Genomic DNA, 19,905 nt, shown 5'->3' with positions numbered 1-19,905 from the left:
TAATCTCTCTATCTCTTTTCTCCCCCGTTTTCCGTCTTGGAATTGAGTCCGGGAAAGCGTGGCTCTTTTACTGTTTCTCTGACATCCCTCTCTCGGAGTCGTCCAGAGGAGTCTTTCAAGTATTCTCTTACTCTCCACCTACCCTAACTCTGCAAATGAAGCTGCCCCTCCTGCCTGGCGACCTTTGTTAGGGATGACCCGGGTATGTGAGAACGCAAGGTCGTTTGCTCCCCTTTCAAAACTTTGTTTTCTCGGACCCCCAATCTGGCACTGCACAGCGCAGGCGTCCAGTAGGGAGCCCAAACTTAGTCTCAAAGGCTAGGCAGGAGGCTGTTGTGGAGGGTAGAAGGGGCGGTTCACGAAGTGGGGCCCCACACTAGGGTTAGTCTTGTAAACAGCGCTGAGGTAAAGGAAGTCCGGGCTGAGAGACCCGTGGTTTGAGTTTCCGGGCTGAGAGACCCGTGGTTTTGTTTCAGGTTCAGGTTTGAGATTTTCAGAAATTAATTCGTGGTTTATAGATAAGTAGGAATTGTGTTAGTCAAGGGTACTTTGAGTACTGAAAGGATTTTTTTTCTGTTCACCCTTTCTTTCCCATTGCCTTTCCTCCCTTGTGTGTGTGTTTCCACTCTTTCTGTCTTTAGCGTACTTTGTTAACGAAAAAAAAAATAAAATAAAGCCCAATAATAACATATGAGAGAATGGGAGCTCACTAAACACCCTAGCTGGACTCCTCCTGGCAACAAAGCTTCCATGAAGCCTTTTTGCCCCAGAGAGGATTCTAATATGCCCCTCCAGCTTGTCATCTCCAATTAGAGAAAAAATAGAAATAAAATAAAGGGGAAAAAATGGTCAAGTTTGTGCTGTTAAACTGTAGCCTAGAGCTAGAACATGAAACTGTAAACTTAATGGTGCTCAGAAGGCAGTAGATATAATAACAGCCCAGCATTAGAGATCTTAGTTTCTCTTAAAATAAATATTTCAAGGGTTTGTATTTACATTGGCCTTGGCATCCACAAACTGTTCTTAAATGCACATAGTTTTAAATTGCAAGCTTGCTTCAAAATTGTAAATCTAAGGAAGCCATGTTGCGCCTTATTGATCTTAAACAAAACAAAATGGAGAATGGAGTGTACAAATCTTTGTTATTTGAGAGAGGCTCTAAAAGAGAGTTTCCCTCCCAAGTGGTGAAATCCTGTATACGTGCTACTTGTGTTCTGAAAGGGGGATTACCCCACCTCTTTCTTCTAGTTTTAAGTGAGGAGGGTGATTTTAAGTCTAATGGTAAATGATGTTTTATTGTAACTTTGAGTTTGCTCCAGTCTATTTTGGAAGGAGAAGTTAACCTAATGTTTCTGCTGCAAAAGCCTAGTTGAGCACAACTGCTCTCTCAAGCTAAAATGCAGTGTATGTATTTCATTAAGCGTATGCCTATAAAAGTATGGTGTTCATTCTAAGAAAAAATATTTGAGTCCAGTTTTAACTTTGATTTGGTTGGACAGAAGAGTTATTGTAAGGCTCCTGATATCAGTCTCTATAAGACTTCATGGCCTCTTTTGTTAGAAAATGCCCCCCTCCCCCTTGTTTCACTCTGCCTCTTTCAGTTGTTTTCTCCCTTCTTACTTCTGTGCTAGGTAAATTTACTCCCGAGTAAGCTTCCTTTAAAGGAAACTGCAAAGAGGGGAGGGGGCAACACTTGTGTATTCCCTTTAAAAAAATCAAATCTAGGGCTGCTTTAACTGTGCTTTATAAGAGATCCTCTCCCTATCTTACGAAAACTGTTCACTTCTTCCTTAAATATCATTTCAAACTCACTCAAACTATCTCAAGATCTGCAAAAAGGGTTCTGTGTAAAGTTATGTACTTTTATTTTCCTCTTCCTTAGTACATGATAGGCGCATGGCTTGTGGTCTCTTCCCCAGTTGTGTCTGTGTACATAAGTATGTGTGTCTCTCTCTGGTAATACAAATCTTGCTGCGAAATCTTGCTGTGAACCCTATATTTTGGAGGGTTGGACTAGATGACCCCAGGGTCCCTTTCAACTCTCCCAATTTGTGGCTGTGTGGAAGACCATGTGTCTGCAAGCATTGGAGGGTAATTCTTAAATTCTGGTGTGGTAATGGAGTTGAAATTCAGCCTAGCTTTGCTCTTTAGTTTTAAAAGGTGAGAGGTGAAGCCCAACTGGTAATATCAAGCATTTGAGTGATTACAGTGTTTATCATTTTTTTAAAAAATCAGACTTAAAAGTCTACTCAAAGTTTAAGCACATACAAATGAATAATCAAGTAGAATTAGCCTTGACCATTCCTGTAAATAAAGGGCAGGAAATAATAATATTAATAATAATAGTAATATTTTTTTGTCTGCAAATGGTAAGGCTGAAATGGCTGAGAATGTTAAAAAAAAAAAAAAAAAATCCTATGAATTCTGACCCTCTGGCCATTTCCCCCATATATAAGGGCGTGGCATTGTTCCGCGAATGGCCAGAGGGATATTAGCCCTTTCCTGTACATAAAGGAAGCAGTCTCAGTTTGCTTGGGCTGAAATTGCTAGCTTTGGTGAATACTTAAATTGCTGAGTTTCTCTTTTTTGTTTAAAATCAAACCCTGTTTTCAAAATCTACTCCTTACAGTTCAAATGGTAATGTAGCCAAAGGATGCAACATTTTCAATAGTATAAAAGGTTTGCTGAGACATGAACTCTGCACATGCACAGAGGCTAGATCAGCTAAAGAAGAGAGAGAGAGGAAGGGGGGAACTGTAAGGGGGGAGAGGAGGTTTCTTCCAAATGTAAAAGAAAACTCGGAACCATTGAGGAACCATTGAGGGAAATCACCCTTAATCTGTCTTTGCTCCAGGGGCTATTTAAGACAAAAGGCTAAAAAAAAACAAACAAACAAAAAAAAACAACAAAAAAAAACTAGCCCATCAAAAAGTCAAGAGCTTTCCAGGTTCCAAATCTTAACATGCCAAATTCTTTTCACAGGTAAATATCAAAGCATTCCCCCCCTCAATGGGAATTTTAGGAACAGCATTTCCTGACAGACTTCTCACATGAAATAATTTTCCCTTTTAACAGGATATGTGAACCCCGATAACAAAGTGTTTGTCCCTTTTTCCTCCCACAGCAACTTTCTTTCTGTTCTGTGAAACAAGTCTGAATCCCTGCTACAGTTTGACTTCCATCTCTTTGTGGCTTTGACACTTTTTTTTTAAAGTTACAAATAATCTGTTTTCATTTATTTAATCTGTCTCTCCATGATGTCTATGAAGTTAATCGAAGCACAACCAAACATTGTTTGTGGAATGGTATTTGTTTACCTTTTTGCCTGAGCATTTCTTATTAATTCTGTCATCTTGGCTAGTGCAAGGTACTTGCACAACTTTAAATTGCCATTCATTTTTTTCCTTGGTATTAAGTCATTTTCCAGTATTGTCCTATAGCCGATGTTGTCACTTCAAGAAACACTCTTTTATTTTCATTGTTACTTCAGATTTCTTAAAATTGTGTGTCTTAGCATTTATTTATTTTTCGTTCCTCATAAGTCATTGTGTGTGTTTCATTATTATCTTAACCTTGTATTTTTTACAGTTCCAGCAAACGAACTTGGCAGATAATAACAGTAGTTATAGGAAAATGTGATAATAATATTGGAATGAATGAAACGCTTAATGTGCTAAGATTTTTTATTATTTGCAGCTTCCCATGAAAACTGGAGGACATCCTTCTTGTCTAACTGTGTTTTTAAGTCGCCCCAAAACCCTGCCCCTTACAGGATATCACTTCTACAGATGTGCAATGATGAAAAGCAGCAACAACCCAACCCCTTCGCCATCACAAGACCTGCAACGCCAGAGTTTTCAAAGTGTCCACAGCTATCTCTTTCAAAGGATATAGACTGATGGGGAGTGGGCCTGACAAAGGGGGGTGGAGTTGACTTGCAAGGACATCTTTTCACTTGAACCTCAAGCCTCTGTGCTCCAGGATTCAAAAGATACATGCGTAAAATATCACAATTGTGTCAAGATATGCAACTGATATTTAATTAGTTTGTTTTGTATTAAGTGTTATTATGTAGGAATGTTGAAATGTGTCTGACAGTGTGTTACTTCCACAAGGGGGGTATTTTTGTGTGTAATTTTTATGTTTAATGTCTTATTGCTTGCACACCAATTCTCATGCATTTTATACTTTCTGATAGCTCACACTATTGTGTAGTCCAATGTTTAGATAACCACATTTCATTGTCCCACCTGGCACTCTGCCAACTTTCCCTATCCATTTTAAAATGTGCAAAAACTTGCTTTACCAAGGAGAAGCTTATAAGATACATGAAGGTGCACATGCTTTGGTTTAGCAGGAATGATCCCTTATAGAGTTAAATTGACTTATTTGGACAAAGTGCCCTTTTAAGAACGGTTTTCCTTTACAGACTGGTTTGAAAGGTTGAGAACCATGGGCACATAAATTCAAATTGGACTCAGTTTGAATTGGGCAAGTGTATCCAGGCTGCAATTAGCTTTTTGGTCCTTAAAGTGCAAGTGATCTGCGAGACCAGAGCCTGTAGTAATAATAAGAAATCCCATGGATTTTGGCCAAGGCGAAGACATTTCTCTCAGGACGTGTCCGAAACCTGTGCCAGCTGTGGTGGGTGCCAGGCTACATGATGAATATGAAAGCCCTAAGTGGATTCACCAGGGATTGCCACTACTGCGACACCATGCCGATGTGAGACCACAGAAGAGCTACCTTGACACCTGAGAACACACAAATGGCGGGGGGGAAGCAAACTGCACTTTTCAGTCATTAGTGGACCTTCCTGCCTAAATGAAAAGCATAGATCACTATTGAGAAAATATTTCTTCCAAGGTGCTAGAATACCACAAGTAACTGAGCAGTGCACTGTTACACCATTATATTTCCATGCAAATATCCTTAAAGTAGCATGATATCCAAGTCCCTTTCAGGTTCACATGGACACACACATCTGGGACGGAGAATACCAGGTTATTATTTACCACCTTAAATTGTGCGGAGAAAAGGATTGCAAAGTAGCCACCTTTGCAATCTTATCTCCGAAGGGGGGAACTGTAGCAGGAACCCCCCCACCCCAATCATTCTGTTTGCACAAACTTCACACACACTCACACTCACACACTACATACGCCACATTTATAGAAAATCAACCATACATCGGATTTGCACTGTTCCATTTTTTACTCCATGTGACAGACTATCAAAGGATCAAAGGGGGGTGCTTGGTTTCCGGTCAGCCATAATCTCTTCAGCATACCAGCACATCCACAGGAGCCCTGCCCAGTTGCTATGTCAACCCTGATAATCCCAGACAGAAGACAATCAAAATCACAAAGAACAGTGGATTCACCACGGGCTGAAACAAAGGACAATGATCAGATCTTCCCTCTGGGGGCAGGAAACTGCAAACTCCCCATTGTCACCTGGAAAGTACTCATGGGGAGGGGGAAAGGAGGAACCAGCCAGGTGACAGGACACTCAGGTTACCACCACAACTCCTCCCTCAACCCCTCCTTTCTGTAATGAATGCATGATGTCAACCCTTTCTGTAACGTATGCATGATGTCAACCCCTCCTTTCTGTAATGTATGCATGATGTTTCTGGGGGTGGGCTTGAGCTAGAGGAGGGGAATTTCAAAAGTTTTTATAAGGTCTTGCAGGCCATTGTTCTGGGTCTTTCCTCTCTCTTGCTAGTGAGGGAAACACCCTGTTGCAACAGATCAATAAAGGCCAAGCCTACAGGCTGCTGTTTTGCTCCAAGTTATCCTGGTTGGTGTCTTTACTTTTTGTCCAAGAGAGCCCTCAGATTTTTCCGTTAACACTTGCAAAGTGTCTTTCTTAGTGCTATGGAAGATAGTTAGGGCTTCTATGCACAGTGCTGTTTAAGGCCCGACAATCACTGAATTGTCACAGGATCACTGACTGTAACTATTGAACACGCCTTGCTCATGACACCATGCTGGGGTTCCAAATATGGGTTGTTTGTTCACTGTGATGCTCTGCCCTTATGATCAGGCAGCATCAGATTTAATGAATGAATGAATGAATTGCAATGAATGAATACAAGGAGCAGGAAGGAGAGAGTATATAGTTAACTTACATTACTTTTCAACTACATTAAGTAAAAAGGCAGTGGTTTCTTCCACCTGTAAAATGGTCCATCATTCACAATTTTCCACCTGCTTAGTTCAATCACTTATTGGAGACGTTTGCTGCCCTCCTGTTCCATTAGCATCACTTGAGGTAGGTAGGTACAATTGGTACCAAGACACTCTACAGTTGCCAGAAATAGAGCATTGAGTGGCAAGTGTTATACCTGCAAGTGTTCTTAGCCTTGTGACTGTTTGTTCTGTGAAGAGGCAAACAACAAACCATCCAGTGATGATTTGTAGTAAAGCTCTTCTCAGGAATGTGCCAAAATAAGGGGCTGCATCCAAGGAATAGCCTCTTGCAGGTGTTAATATTTCTCATAAGAAAAAGGAGTCACAAAGAAGAGCCTAGCTTCAATATTTTGGTTTGATCCATGAGATTATTCAACACCCCCTTTGAATCCAACTGTTTTTAAAGGTCTGGAATGAATTTTCTTGAGGCTGTTAATTTTACAGACAGAAAGTTGATGTTTAGAGAAGACAATGCTTTCTGATGTGGAAGATCAAACCTTACCTGATAAATTTGGCATTTACTATTAGGATGTGGGGCAAAAAAGTTGCCTACCAATTCTGACTACCAACCTGAAGGCATGACAGGAGTAACAGGAGGAAGGAAATGTTTTTGATGCTCCCCACAGAAACAGCATAAAGAGCAGGAGGAAGAAAAGAGGTGATGCCAAGGAGCTTCTGGGTTCAGAAGGCATTCTGGAACTCAGTTTGGTTTTCGGAAAGAAGACTTGCTCTGTCTGAAGAAAGAGCCCCAATAATAGATGGTGGCTTGGTATCTTGGAGGCAAGGCCAGCTCTACTATTAGAAAAAAATAAAGAAATGACCTTAGGTGGCAGATGCTGGACGGCAGCAGTGGCAGCTCCCTGGTTGTTCCTCCTGAGCCCATGGATATTTCTCTTCTGATCAAGGATAGAGCTGGGTATACCACACAGCCTGTCATGGGACCTCTAAACTAGCCTGCTGCCTCAGATGTGGTGGAGGATGCTAACAGCTGCTGGTGTTTTGAAACAAAATTCAGCTGCCGCTCCATGAAATGGAGACAGGGAACCATCTTATTTACTGTATTTATTCAAATCTAATGCACACCGTTTTGGAACAGATTACATTGCAAAAATTAAAGTGCACATTAGATTCGATGGAACATGTACATTTGCCACAAATAGTTTTTTTTGTTTCGAGGTGCACATTAGATTTGATGGTACATTAGACTCGAGTAATTACAGTATTGCCTCGGGTAGTAAAAACTCTTGTGCTAGCCCTGCTGGAAGGACAGGGGCTCAGGATGGGATACTTTCCATCCTGTTTTCTTCCTTTCCTATCAAATGCAATGAGACCTCAGCTAGCGAAATATCTTCTTGAAGTGACTTGCTCTGAAGCTGGCGGTGGGTAACCAGATCAGCAGAAGTATTATTTCATTAGCAGAAATTGGACTCTGGCTCAAATGAACCCTGTTATTCTATAAGGGGTGGAGAGTTACAGGCCAGACAGTGGGCTGCTCAAAAAACCCCCAGACCATTTCCCTCAGCCTTGGATTAAGCACCACAGCTCTTCTACAGCAGTAGTCCCCTGACAATGCACATAGTCAAGAAGTGGAGAAATGTTATGTCTCCCTCACGGTGAGCTTCTGTTGATGCTCCAGGGCTTCCAGAGCCCATGAGAAAAGTACCTGTCACAATAGGCTCTAATACTGTTCTCTCTTTTCTCTCTTTGTTATCTTGTTGCTTGGATACTGCAATGATTCACTTCCATAGATATTTAAAAACCCAGAAGGATAGGGTAAAGAATGGCTTGATACCGAGTTTGAGCAGTTCAGAAGACCTGCATACCGCAGCAGTGGGCTGTGCGAATGGAGCAAGAACAAAGTCGAAGGAAGTGGCCAGGGCTGTCTTTGGAACGCACAGTCCTCCCCCTCCGTTCGACTTAATGCCAGTTCAGGGAAGTGATGCACAGTTTCTTCTTGTAGCCCTGTGACAAACCCAAGTTGCAGAGACAAACCTGAACAAACAAACAAACAAAGCTGCCTGCAAGTGGTTGAAGAGCAGAGGGAGCCCATTTCCCCTCATGCTGTGCCATTTGCGGCCTGTGGAAAGAGGGCTAACATGATTTGGTGTGTGAAGCTGCCCGTCACTTCCATGGAAAATAAGTGTGAATGCTGCCAGGCAGCTCCTGTCCTACGGCAAAAAAGCAGTAAGAAAAAGGAATAAACCAAACTTCTTGGCAGTGGGGAAATATGTATTCCGATATGTGCTTTGTTCTTGATAGATAGGAGATGGATGGAATGACGCAAAGGGAAATCAGAAATTGCTCAGCAAGTCTCCAGGTGCAAACATTGTTCTTAATTTGTAAAAAAAAACAACTCCAATATATACTAGACTAATATATGATACTCATATCAGGAACAACCTTTCCATGTGTCTGATTCTCCTAGGAATCTGCTTCTTTTAAATAAAATTTTGCTATCTGGGAAATGCAAGTTAATTTTGCTGTCATCTTACAGGCACCAAGCAAGGGACAGGACCACATGGTACTGGGAGGGTGACAAAGTGTAGGCTGGGAACAGGAAAAGAAAACAGGCTCACCACCCTGAAATTCGCCCATCCCTATACAATACTTGTAGTTCAAAGGTCTTTGCATATACACTCTAGCTGCAGTCCTTGTAAGGAAGTCAATATTATTATCTGCTATACATACTGCAGGCGGAAGGACTGAAACAGAGAGTGTGGCTTAGGTTTACCTAAGGTTGCCTAGTGAGTTCCTAGCGGAATCAAGGTTCAAACTGGGAATTTCCTCAGCCACTGTGCTATGCCAGCTCTCTTTTATAAACAACTGGCAATAGTGAGGAGTAATGACAGAAAAAGAAAAAGTTGATTCTGCTAGCATCCAACTGCACAAATTTTAACCACCAACCTATCTCAACCTGGTGCCTTCCAGCTGTATTAGACTCCAGCAGACACAGCTGTAGTCCAAGCAGCTGGAGGACATCAAGTTGGGGACCACTTTTCTAAATCATCCAGGACAGACCTTTGCTTGACACAATAATACTGGGATTGATATCAATTTGCCAGAGTTTTTTCTTGAATTATCTTAATGGGAAGCACTGGCACGTATTTCTATGTCACCTGTTCATTGTCTGCAATTCTTTAAAAATCTAAGTGCCTTGAAACCGAAACCATGGCAACATACGGTATAACCTCCAGACATAAGAGGAATTCAATGTCACACGCTTCTGATAGTTTCACAAATGCAAACATTTTGACTTCCAGACAGACTGATCCCCCACCTCCTCCTCCCATGGGGTTCTCTCCATTAAAACCAATTTTGTGGGGGGGACCCTGTTGTGCAAGAAGTGATTGTGCAGGGCTTCCACTGACAGATCTTATGATTTGAATCCCACCTACATTAATATATAGAAAGAAACTGAAGTCCTTTTGTAGCTTTCTTTGCATAACAATTGTATTCTCCACTTCACCCACAACTAATGCATCTACAATTCTAATATATAGACATCACAAAACCCCGATATATTTTTATGGGATAGGACTTTAAAACAAATGGCTTGAATATCAAAAAGCATACATTTAAGCCAGACTTCTTTTCTCCCCTACAACTGCTTTTTAAATGCAGGGCAGAACAGTTGGTTTTGGATTGTCTTCATGTGTGTCATTTGCTGTAATTATTAATCAATCCCTAATGATTTATCATGAAGTCAGTAACCTGCCAGTAACCTGCCTTTTTACTGGTACTTTCAACAATGGATTCTATTTACTACTGGCTAAATCACTAACTGCTGCCAGTATTTCACTCAGCTGCATTCCTCAGAATTGTTTGCTAAACCTCCCATCAGCCTAAGCCATGACATGATACCAACTTAGCTAAGAGGCACATTCATCTAAGCACACTTGGCTCTTTTGTCAGTCTGTAATGAGGAACAGCACACTTCATTCTAGATAAGCAACATCCTTACCATTTACAAGGTTATCGTCTTTTCAGAGATCTATCTTTGGATTATTGATTTTCCCCCTTAAAGGACCAAGATTATTTTGGGTTTTCAGCCAAATCTAAAGTTCACAGCATAATAAAGGCTGCCTTTTCCCCATCAAAACTGTGTATACTTTGATCATTAATCATTTATGTGCAATAGTGTTTTAGAATCCTTGCATCCTTCATCCTACACAGCCCTGTAGGCCAGGGATGGGGAATCCTCTTCAACCTGGGGGCCACATTTATTTGTGGGCAACATTCTGGGGGCCACATGCCGGTGATGGGAAGGACCAGAGGCAATAGTGGAGCCTTTGCACCTACTATAGGCTAGTTTCTACACACACACTTGTCTATTTCTCATCCAGGCAAGGGTCAGGAGTGGGAGTCAGCGGCAGGTCAGCACGTAAACACTGTCAGAGAAGTTAACTCTTTATTCAAACAAACCCAAACAGCACAGGCCTAGTAATCACACCAACTCCTCCCAGTAGGTCTTGCCTCAATGGGGCAATTGTGAGGACTGAAGGTCCTCGCCTTCCCACTGCTCTCTAAGGCTCCTCCCCTGGGTCCTTCCCCACCAACATGAGGCTCCTTCGTCTTGTTTCTGTTTGCTCCGTCCTCTGTGTTCTGGGAGACTGGGGGTGGGGAGGGGAGCTGGTTACAGCAGGAAGAGAGATTCCCTGACTTCTTCAGCAGCCCGCCTCCACTCTGCTTCTTGAACAACCCCTGCTTCTGCCTCTGATTCTGGATGGCTCTCTGCCCCAGCCTCTTCCTGCTCACCAAATCCTGTATCCTCTTCAGCTTCCAACACCTTCTCCTCCCAGTTTGCTCCCTCTGGTCGCTCATTGTTGTCCTACCACCAATCCACTGGCTCTTAGCCTTCTTCCCCTGAGGTTTCCCTTGGAGGTTCCCCAGCTGATGCCTCCTTCTCCTCCTCCTCTGCATCCAGCCAGTCCATGACATCAAGCAAGAGTCATTGTTGGAATTCAAAGTTCCATTCAAGCCAGCCAAAAACAGCCAAAGGGGGTGTGAAGCAAGGTTTTTGATGGGTGAGGCCTGGAGAGTGCCCTAAGGGCCAGGTAAAGAGGCCTCAAGGGCTGCACTTGGTCCCTGGGTCTGAGGTTCCCCACGCCTGTTGTAAGCAGATGAACACATTTCACATTCTACTTATGGAGAAGGGGTCTTCTCTGAGTAAAACTTAGTGGAGGGGTATTTTTTATCATTATGTTATGCATTCTGTGTTTTTAACTTGTAAACTGCCTTGTGATCTTCAGAATGAAGAGCAATATATAAATTTAATAAATGATAATAAGACTGCCACTCAAAGACCCTTCATTCTTCCAACAGGCCCCCCCAAAGGAACAACAGGTCAGATTCAAGAGGCGTTGTGTTTTTAACCTGTTTGGCATTTCAAGTGTGAAAGCTAGCTGAGCATGGAGACCACACTTGTAAAATACATTAAATGTAGATACTTGAGATGGTCTATGTGCAGAAAAAGAATTCAAGACAGAGGCAATAAAGCAGCCAGACGGGGCCTGGCTCCTTTCAGTGTGTCATTCCCAATCAAACAGAAAAAGTCTAAAGCAAAATGCTGTGCACCACATTCAAGAAGAATTAGTGCCACATAACTGTGAAATAAAAGGTCTAATAGCAAAGAATGACAGAATTGTGTCATTTGCAGCATGAAACTGTGTCATGAACTCTTTAACTGTTATTTTGAAGGAGGACCATTAGAGCTTTGCAATTTGCTGGTTATTATGTTGGCCTGACATATTTCAGTTCACACTGACCCTTCTTTGTGCCTATGGTATCTTTCAGAGATAATGAACATTACAGAATGCCTATATCTACAGTATCGGCACTGAATTTTCACTGCTGATAAGAGATCCAGTAAATATTGATCCTGCGGAGAAAGCAAGCCAACGTACAGTAAAATTGTTTGGAACAGTTCAGGAAAAAACTGTTTACTCTGTTCTGGATGAGATTGTACTTTTCCCTCTTAAGGAACAGGTGTGCAAGTAGGCGGTACTAAGATCCAGCCCTTCTTTTGAGTGCACAGGTAGCACTTGTGGCTTCTACTGTTGCACCAAGTGCCCCTTTCCTGGACAGAGAGGGTCTGACCATATCTATGCTCTGGTTACATCTGTATTAAATTTCTACAATTTGGGCTGCCTTTGAAGACAGTAACTAGATTATGGAGCATATCTCAACAGCATTAAAACAGCTCAGATATTGGGATAACCTCATGCTTTCATATGGATCTGCTCTATTAAACACCTAGCCACCTTTAGAGGATGAGGCAGGAGGTGACTGGGCTTCTGCCCAGTCCTTTGGTGGTGACCCATCTATGGAATAGCGTAGTTCTGCTAAACTACCTGAATTCCACAGTATACTTGTGCTGCCATTTGACTCCACTGTTTACAATTTTTCCCTTTTCATGCATGTTTGTGTGTTCCTACTAAACAAGGATAACACTTCATGCATATGATGAAGTAGACTCCATCCATGAAAGATTATGCCAAAATAAACATGTTAGGCTCTAGGTGGCATAGAGAATTACTCTCTTGTAATTCTCAGAGTAATTGGTCCGGTGCCAAATGTACTTAGATTTAGGCACCAGATTAAAAGAATTATTTTAATCATAGTGCTTAAATGAACAGGATGGCATTTTATTTCTGTTTCAGAAGTTTTGATGCTATTTCTTTCTACTGCTGCTTTATCTTGTTTTCTTCTGCTTTCACTATTTGTGATTCATTGTTGCATTGGTTTTTACTCTGCATTTTTATCTCTCTTTTTTTATACTGTAAATCAATAGGTGGGATATAGGTACAGTATCTTCAGGAAAATAAGTGTTTCCAAATTATCAGATAATCTACCCTTAAAAAAATCTATTTATTCATTAAGTGTTTATAAAAATATTATTCAAAGAACAGAGTTAAACTTCATCATCTTGGAGTGGTACAGAAATACCATGATATAGTTCAGACTGTTGCATATTTACAGATGGAAGGGAGAACTGGATGGAAACCTCCTTTTTGGAATTCTAACTTTAGAACTGGCCTGCTGACAATCATACAAAGCCCTATCAGGACTATATAAATTTAACACTTGTAACAAGCTGTATCACACCACTTTAAACCGTCATGGCTCCCCCAAATAATCTTGGGAAGTGTAGTTTGTTAAGGGTGTTGGGAGTTGTTAGGAGATCCTGATTCCCCGCCCAGAGCTACAATGCATAGAGTTCCCTTTGATGATTGACTGTTAAACCATTATTGGAACTGTAGCTCTGTGAGGGGGAATAGTGGTCTCCTTAACAATTCTCAGCACCCTAAACAGACTACAGTTCCCAGGATACTTTGGGGGAAAGCATTACTGTTCAAAGTGGTATGATGCAGCTTTAAATGTACAGAGCAGATGGGATCTAAGTCTACCAGTTATTACCACTCAGGATGGGACACCGGAACGGATTCATACTCAGAAACTTGCATTTAGTACCCACTGAAATAGACAGGCAAGGTATGGTTTCATTTCCATTGAACTTATTAGAACATAAGCACAACTAATGTAGTCTGGATTCAACCCAATATGCTTGACTACTATAGACAGGTGGCTAGCAAAAGGAGAGAAACACTGGCATCAAATCCAGTTTATACATGTTTCCTAAGTATCTATCTATCTATCTATGGTTATGAAGTATGAATCTGCAATAGATAGATCATGGAATCAAATACAAAATATAGCAACTCCTATTGCTGTTAGAGTTGGGGATTTTTTAATTAAAAAACAACACCTTTGTGTTCTAATGAGAAATGAATTCAATCCAATTTTCTTCATAGAATCATAGAGTTGGAAGAGACCACAAGGGCCATCGAGTCCAACTCTGTCTGTTGATTCCCCACCCCATCAATCATAAATAACTTTATCAAAACTACAGCCATCCATATATATATATTTGGAAAGTAATATTTATTACTTTTCCAACAATTTAAACACTACAAAAGAAAACACTACAAAAGAAAAAGAACAATACAATACAATACAAAGACACTGCATAACACTAACACATTAAACTAACAAAACAAAACAAAAACAGTTTAAAACACATCAAACAATTTCAGTATCTTATCTTTCATTCACTTATTTCAACGACCTCACACCTCCCTTTTTGTATTCCACTTCTGTTAATTGTTTCAGCAATTCCTTTCCATCTTCCTCTGTTTTCTATCCTATAATTATCTTAACACATTCTAACCTTATTTTTCCCTTTAATATTCTATTAATCTATTTATACTTAATTCCTTCTAACACTTCTACCATTTCTATTCAGACCATTCATATCTCCAGTCATTTCAATGATAAGGCCCATGCACAGTCTAGCAGCCATCAACAAACAGATTACCAATTCCAAGTAATCCACATTCCCTTCTGAGCAACCTTTGGTGGAAGAAGCCAGAGGCACAAGTGGGAAGGCAACAAAAAGAAAATTTAGCTTTGTTCAGGGGTAGGCTAGTTTTCCCCCTTCCCTCTCCCTCACACACACAAAATAAAAACAGTTTAAAACAACTTACCACCACAAAACTAAGGTGGGTAAAAAGCCATTGTTCAGGAGTAGGCTAGTTTCCCCCCCCCTCACACATACACAAAAGAAAAACAGTTAAAAAAAACTTACCACCACAAAACTAAGGTGGGTAAGAAGCCATAGTAAAAAGGTGTGTCTTTAGCATTTGCCAAAAGCTTTATAAGATGCCAGACAGACAGACTTCCGTGAGGAGGCAGTTCCACAACTTAGGGGCTGCCACAGAAAACAGCCGCTCCTGGGCCACACTCCCTGAGCTGCTTTCTGAGGGTGGTGGAACAATGGAGGCCCAAGCAGAGGGGTGAGGAAGGCTCTGTAGAAAATGAGGCATTTCCCCCCAGCTATTTGGAGCCTGAGACACGTAGAGATCTGAATGCCAATACGGAACACCTGGAAATGAGCCTGGAAATGAACCCATTTCAACCAGTGTATCTGTTTTGAAATGGGTTGTATTTTTTTAACGCTTGACGTTTTATTATGTTTTCATGTGTGCTGAAAGCTGCCCAGAGTGGCTGGGGAAACCCAGCCAGATAGGTGGGGTATGAGTAATATTATTATTATTATTATTAAATTATTATTGTGTGGGATTCTAAAGGGAACCCCAGTCAGTAATTTGGCTGCTGCACTTTGGCCCAGTTGAACTGTCCCAAGTTTTGTCTAAGCGCAGCCCATGTAGAGCACACTGCAGTAATCCAGTCTGGAAGTTGCCAGAGCATGGAGTACAGGGGCCAAGTCATTTCTGTCTAAATGGGGCCATAGCTTCCAAACCAGCTATAGCTGGAAAGGGGCCTATAGTGACAGTGTTAAATCAGGGAACAAGCCCAAGATATCAACCTGTTCTTTCCAGGGGAGTGCAGCCCAATGAGGACTACCAGTAGCCACAGAAAAGGAAATTGAGGGAGAGTGAAAAGTGGGACAAGTTGTGTCATATGAGCACAACTTGTTCCACTTGTATACCCTATTACAGTGATGGTGAACCTTTTAGAGACTGGGTGCCCAAACTGCAATCCAAAACCCACTTATTTATCGCAAAGTGCCAACACGGCAATTGAACCTGTTTATCTCATTTTTTTCTGTGTGTTTCACGTTTCTTCTTTATGACTGCTGTTGTAATAAATAATCCTTCATAAAAGTTATTGCATTACATTCTTCATTAAATTATCTTTCCACTGATATATAATTTTATGGTATAACTCAGTGCTTTTTTTCTAAAAATGTTTAGGGGTACTCTCATTTTGACTTAAGAAAATCACCACTGGGGGAAAATAATTACAGTTCAAATTGGGGGAAATAAATACAGTGAATTTCTTCTCCTGTTAAATTCACAAAATGTTTAGGGGTATGTGTCCCCCTGCATCCCCACAGGAAAAAAGGCACTGGTATTACTCCAAAACTAAGTGGTGTTATGAGCCATCAAACCTCGGAAATACATTTTTTCCAGGAGGTTCCACAATTTTGGCTACTAGTGTACACTGGTGGGCTGTACCACCCTCTCCCAGTTTTTAATATGAGATAATGATTGTGTGTGTGCACACATACGTGTGTGTGTATATACACACACACACACACACACACACACACACACACACACACACAACAAACAAACAAACCACAAACCCAGCCAGATTGGTGGGGTATTATTATTTTGCTGTTTCTTCGGCTGCTGTTTGATCGCAGCCTCCATGGAATGAATTTCTTGGTTGGCTTCCGCAGGAAAGCCCAGCAAACATGTAAACCCAGCAGCCCCTTCTTAGGTTGCCATCTTTATATGTGTTATGTACTGAAGTTCTCACCCTGGGCCAGCAGGGGGATACTGTAGATAGTTATGCAAATGAAGGATCGAAAGTGACGTTCAGTGATTGGATAGTTTGTGTGCAAATGAAGGATCGAAAGTGACGGTCAGTGATTGGATAGTTTTAGAAAGTTGTTACAGTAACAAGGTACTGGAGCTCTATATAAGGAGGCTGACTGAGCCCTTCAGCTTAGTTCAGTTCTGGCCTAAGAATAAAGAAGAGCTGTTTGAAGAATCGCTGTGTCGTCTGATATGTTCGCCCACAACTTAACAATATGCTTACTCACCTGGGAGTTAAGCCCTGCTGAACACAAGGCGGCTTACTCCTGAGTAGGAAAAACAGACTGGCGGGAGGCCCTGGTGCATCAAAAGTCAATGCCTGCTCAGCCCCCCAACTCACTCGCTAGGCCCTGGTGCCGCAGGCTTTGGACGGCATGCGCGAGCCCTCTCCTCCTCCTCCCCCCCCCCGCCCCTGGCATGGAAGCTATGGCCCTGCTGGGGCAAAGCTGTGTGTGCCCACAGAGAGGGCTCTGAGTGCCCTCTTTGGAATGCGTGCCATAGGTTTACCTAATAGGGCAGTGGTGGTGAACCTAACTGCACCCCATTCAATTTGTGCCCATACATTTCTCTCTCTTTTTTGCTGTTCTCAGGATGTGTGTACAAACACAGTCTTCTATTTCTGTTAGGAAAAACATTTCTAAGAATATTTTTCAACCACGCAAATAAGTCATACAGAATATGCTTTCACATCAACTGCATGATGAAGTCACTGACTGCTGTACTAGCGAACTGCACAAGAAGAGTTAAGATGAGACTGTGACTAGATGACAGGTAGCCTAATTAGAATCAAATTATTAGTTGTGTAGCAAATACAGTAATCAGTGCAAAGCAAAGCAATTCCAATGCAGGAATTACAAAAGTACGGTATATCTTAAAAGGGTTAGCAAATCCACTTCCCAAATGAGATTGTGGAGAGTTGGCTATTATTCTTTTGAACTCCTTGACCGCTGCTGGTTGATTAGGGCTAGGTGGAACATCCAGTTTCTGTTCTGGCTTTATTGCATTATCAATTCACACTCTCCCAGGCTGACAAATCTGGAAGATGAAATTTAAATGTTATTTTTAAATCTTGGGTCAGGTAAGGTAACGAAGATCGTATGTTCCTTCGAGAGAACCTAATCATGTTAAAATGTCATTGACTTTCATGGCTTTTCTGAATATTTGGGCTGATTCTTAGAGACAAATTAATTGGTTTAATTTCCTCCCCCAGTTAACTGTACACTCACTGAGATCTACAATGTGTGTGACAGCCAAATATTAATATTTGTAATTATTTGAGTTCATTTTATCCAATCATTTGTTCAGGAATTACTTGCAGCAGAAATATACTCATTTCCTCTGATTTTGAAAGAGCACTCATAACTGTGGCAGCCTTCACCTCATTAGACCTTTTGAACAGATTGCTGGTAATAAGTAGATGGGATCACAAATGTGCAGCCACTTGCCACTTCTGCCAGCTCAGTCTATATCCCCCCCACCCCCGCCCCAGCTGATTATTTAGCTTCAGAATGAACACCTTGATGCCTACCTGTGACTGGATACAGAAAGTAGCTTTCAGGGGGAGATTGTTTCTCAAGGTCTATACCCTCCTTTCTTTTCTCCTACTATCATTTCTACATAAACAGGTTCTGCAGGGTTGTGAGCACTGGCAACCTGTTAACCAGAGCTGACAGTAGGATGAGCATGCATTCTGTGGGCAATGATGCCTCTATATTAGAACCCTTCAGCTAACTTATCACCTTTCCAGATTTCTTGTGAGAAAGCTGAAGATTTACAAGCAGCTGAATGGATAAGGTGTTCAGATGGCAGTACCCATCAATGAGCCCTAGTCAGAGAGCAAAGATTGTGTGGTGCAAGCAGAAATTACTTTGAAATAAAACAGCATGCCTTTCAATAGGCCAAAACTAAAGGTTTCCAACTGTAGCTTCTAATATCTGGCTGCTGGTGTAATTAGCAATCACCCACTAACTCTGCTGACTATTTATTAAATGTATATACTGCCCTTCAGTTGAGGATCACAGGGCGGATAACAATATAAAACATAGGTAGGCAAACTAAGGCCCGGGGGCCAGATCCGGCCCAATCACCTTCTAAATCCGGCCCGCAGATGGTCCGGGAATCAGCGTGTTTTTACATGAATAGAATGTGTCTTTTTATTTAAAATGCATCTCTGGGTTATTTGTGGGGCATAGGAATTTGTTCATTCCCCCCCTTCAAAATATAGTCTGGCCCCCCACAAGGTCTGAGGGACAGTGGTCCGGTCCCCTGACGAAAAAGTTTGCTGACCCCTTATATAAAAACACAAAAATACATAAACAATAAATACATAAATAAATACATAAACATAAAAAATACAACAAAACATCCTCACCCTCATCCCAGTTTAAAAGGCCATAGATTGTTTAATTGGCCAAAGGCCTGGGAGAAGAGGACACCACTTTTGATGTAGGCAAAAGTAACCCCTTACTCATTCTCAGTGGATTCATTTTTAAAGGAATTTTGTTCCAAGAACTGGAATAAATCACGTAACAAGATTAAGCATGATATTATTCTATGTACCTTGCAGGAACATAGGAAGCTGCCTTAGTCAGACCACCTGCCTGAGTCAGACCAATGGTCTAAGGTCACAAGGGAAAAAGAGCAGCTCATCTCCAAATTTGAGACACAAAGCTAATATAGGTGTTACAGGGGATAGTCTAAAACTTCAGTGATCTCAATGATAAATGGAGAGACAAAATATTTACAACTGTGGAAAACTGGAATAGGAAAACTATGATAAAATTGTACAGACTGTACTAAGAAGTGTTCCTTCTAATACAAGAGTCTAGAACACATTGTAAAACGTGTTGGAAACTTTTTTCACAGGAGAAAGGATAAAAGGAAGAAATGTAATGGTGTCTTTGAGTGCCACCTTTTATAATGACATAGCAACTCATTAAAAGTATATTCTGAATTTGTACCCAATGTGCACCATGATTTTTCTTATATTATCATCTGTGTTAATAAATGACAAATTGTTATTTTAAGGAAACTATATCACATACCAAAGTAGAATTTCACATCTTTCTGCTGGCCTAGTGGATTCCATTGAAATACTCCAGAACTACTAATCCAGTCTACAAGACCTATAGGGCAATGCTTGCATGGCTTATTGCACCAAATGTAGTTCAGGGAGCTGCTGATTCTAAGACTTCCAATTCTACTTCATACTAAGTTCAAGGACGCCCCACTCCCCCATGACATTACAGACTGTAGCCGGGGGGACAGGGTCTCCCGTTGTCACGAGCTGGAATAAAGCGTAGGTCAGC

General features: G+C 41.3%; 1 protein-coding gene across 1 annotated transcript in view; it reads right to left on the bottom strand.

Annotated features, from left to right (window-relative positions):
- The window catches only part of GPR6 (G protein-coupled receptor 6), a 39,742-nt gene extending 24,677 nt beyond the window's left edge, over window positions 1-15,065 (bottom strand). The window contains exon 1 of the mRNA XM_081186753.1: window positions 14,839-15,065. The gene's annotated coding sequence lies outside the window, so the exon portion shown is untranslated. The remainder of the gene's footprint in view (window positions 1-14,838) is intronic.
- Window positions 15,066-19,905: the final 4,840 nt, after the last annotated feature.

Source organism: Podarcis bocagei, assembly GCF_964188305.1.
Source record: "Podarcis bocagei genome assembly, chromosome: 3".
NCBI classification, from domain to species: domain Eukaryota; kingdom Metazoa; phylum Chordata; class Lepidosauria; order Squamata; family Lacertidae; genus Podarcis; species Podarcis bocagei.
This window is presented reverse-complemented; position numbering and strand designations above follow the sequence as displayed.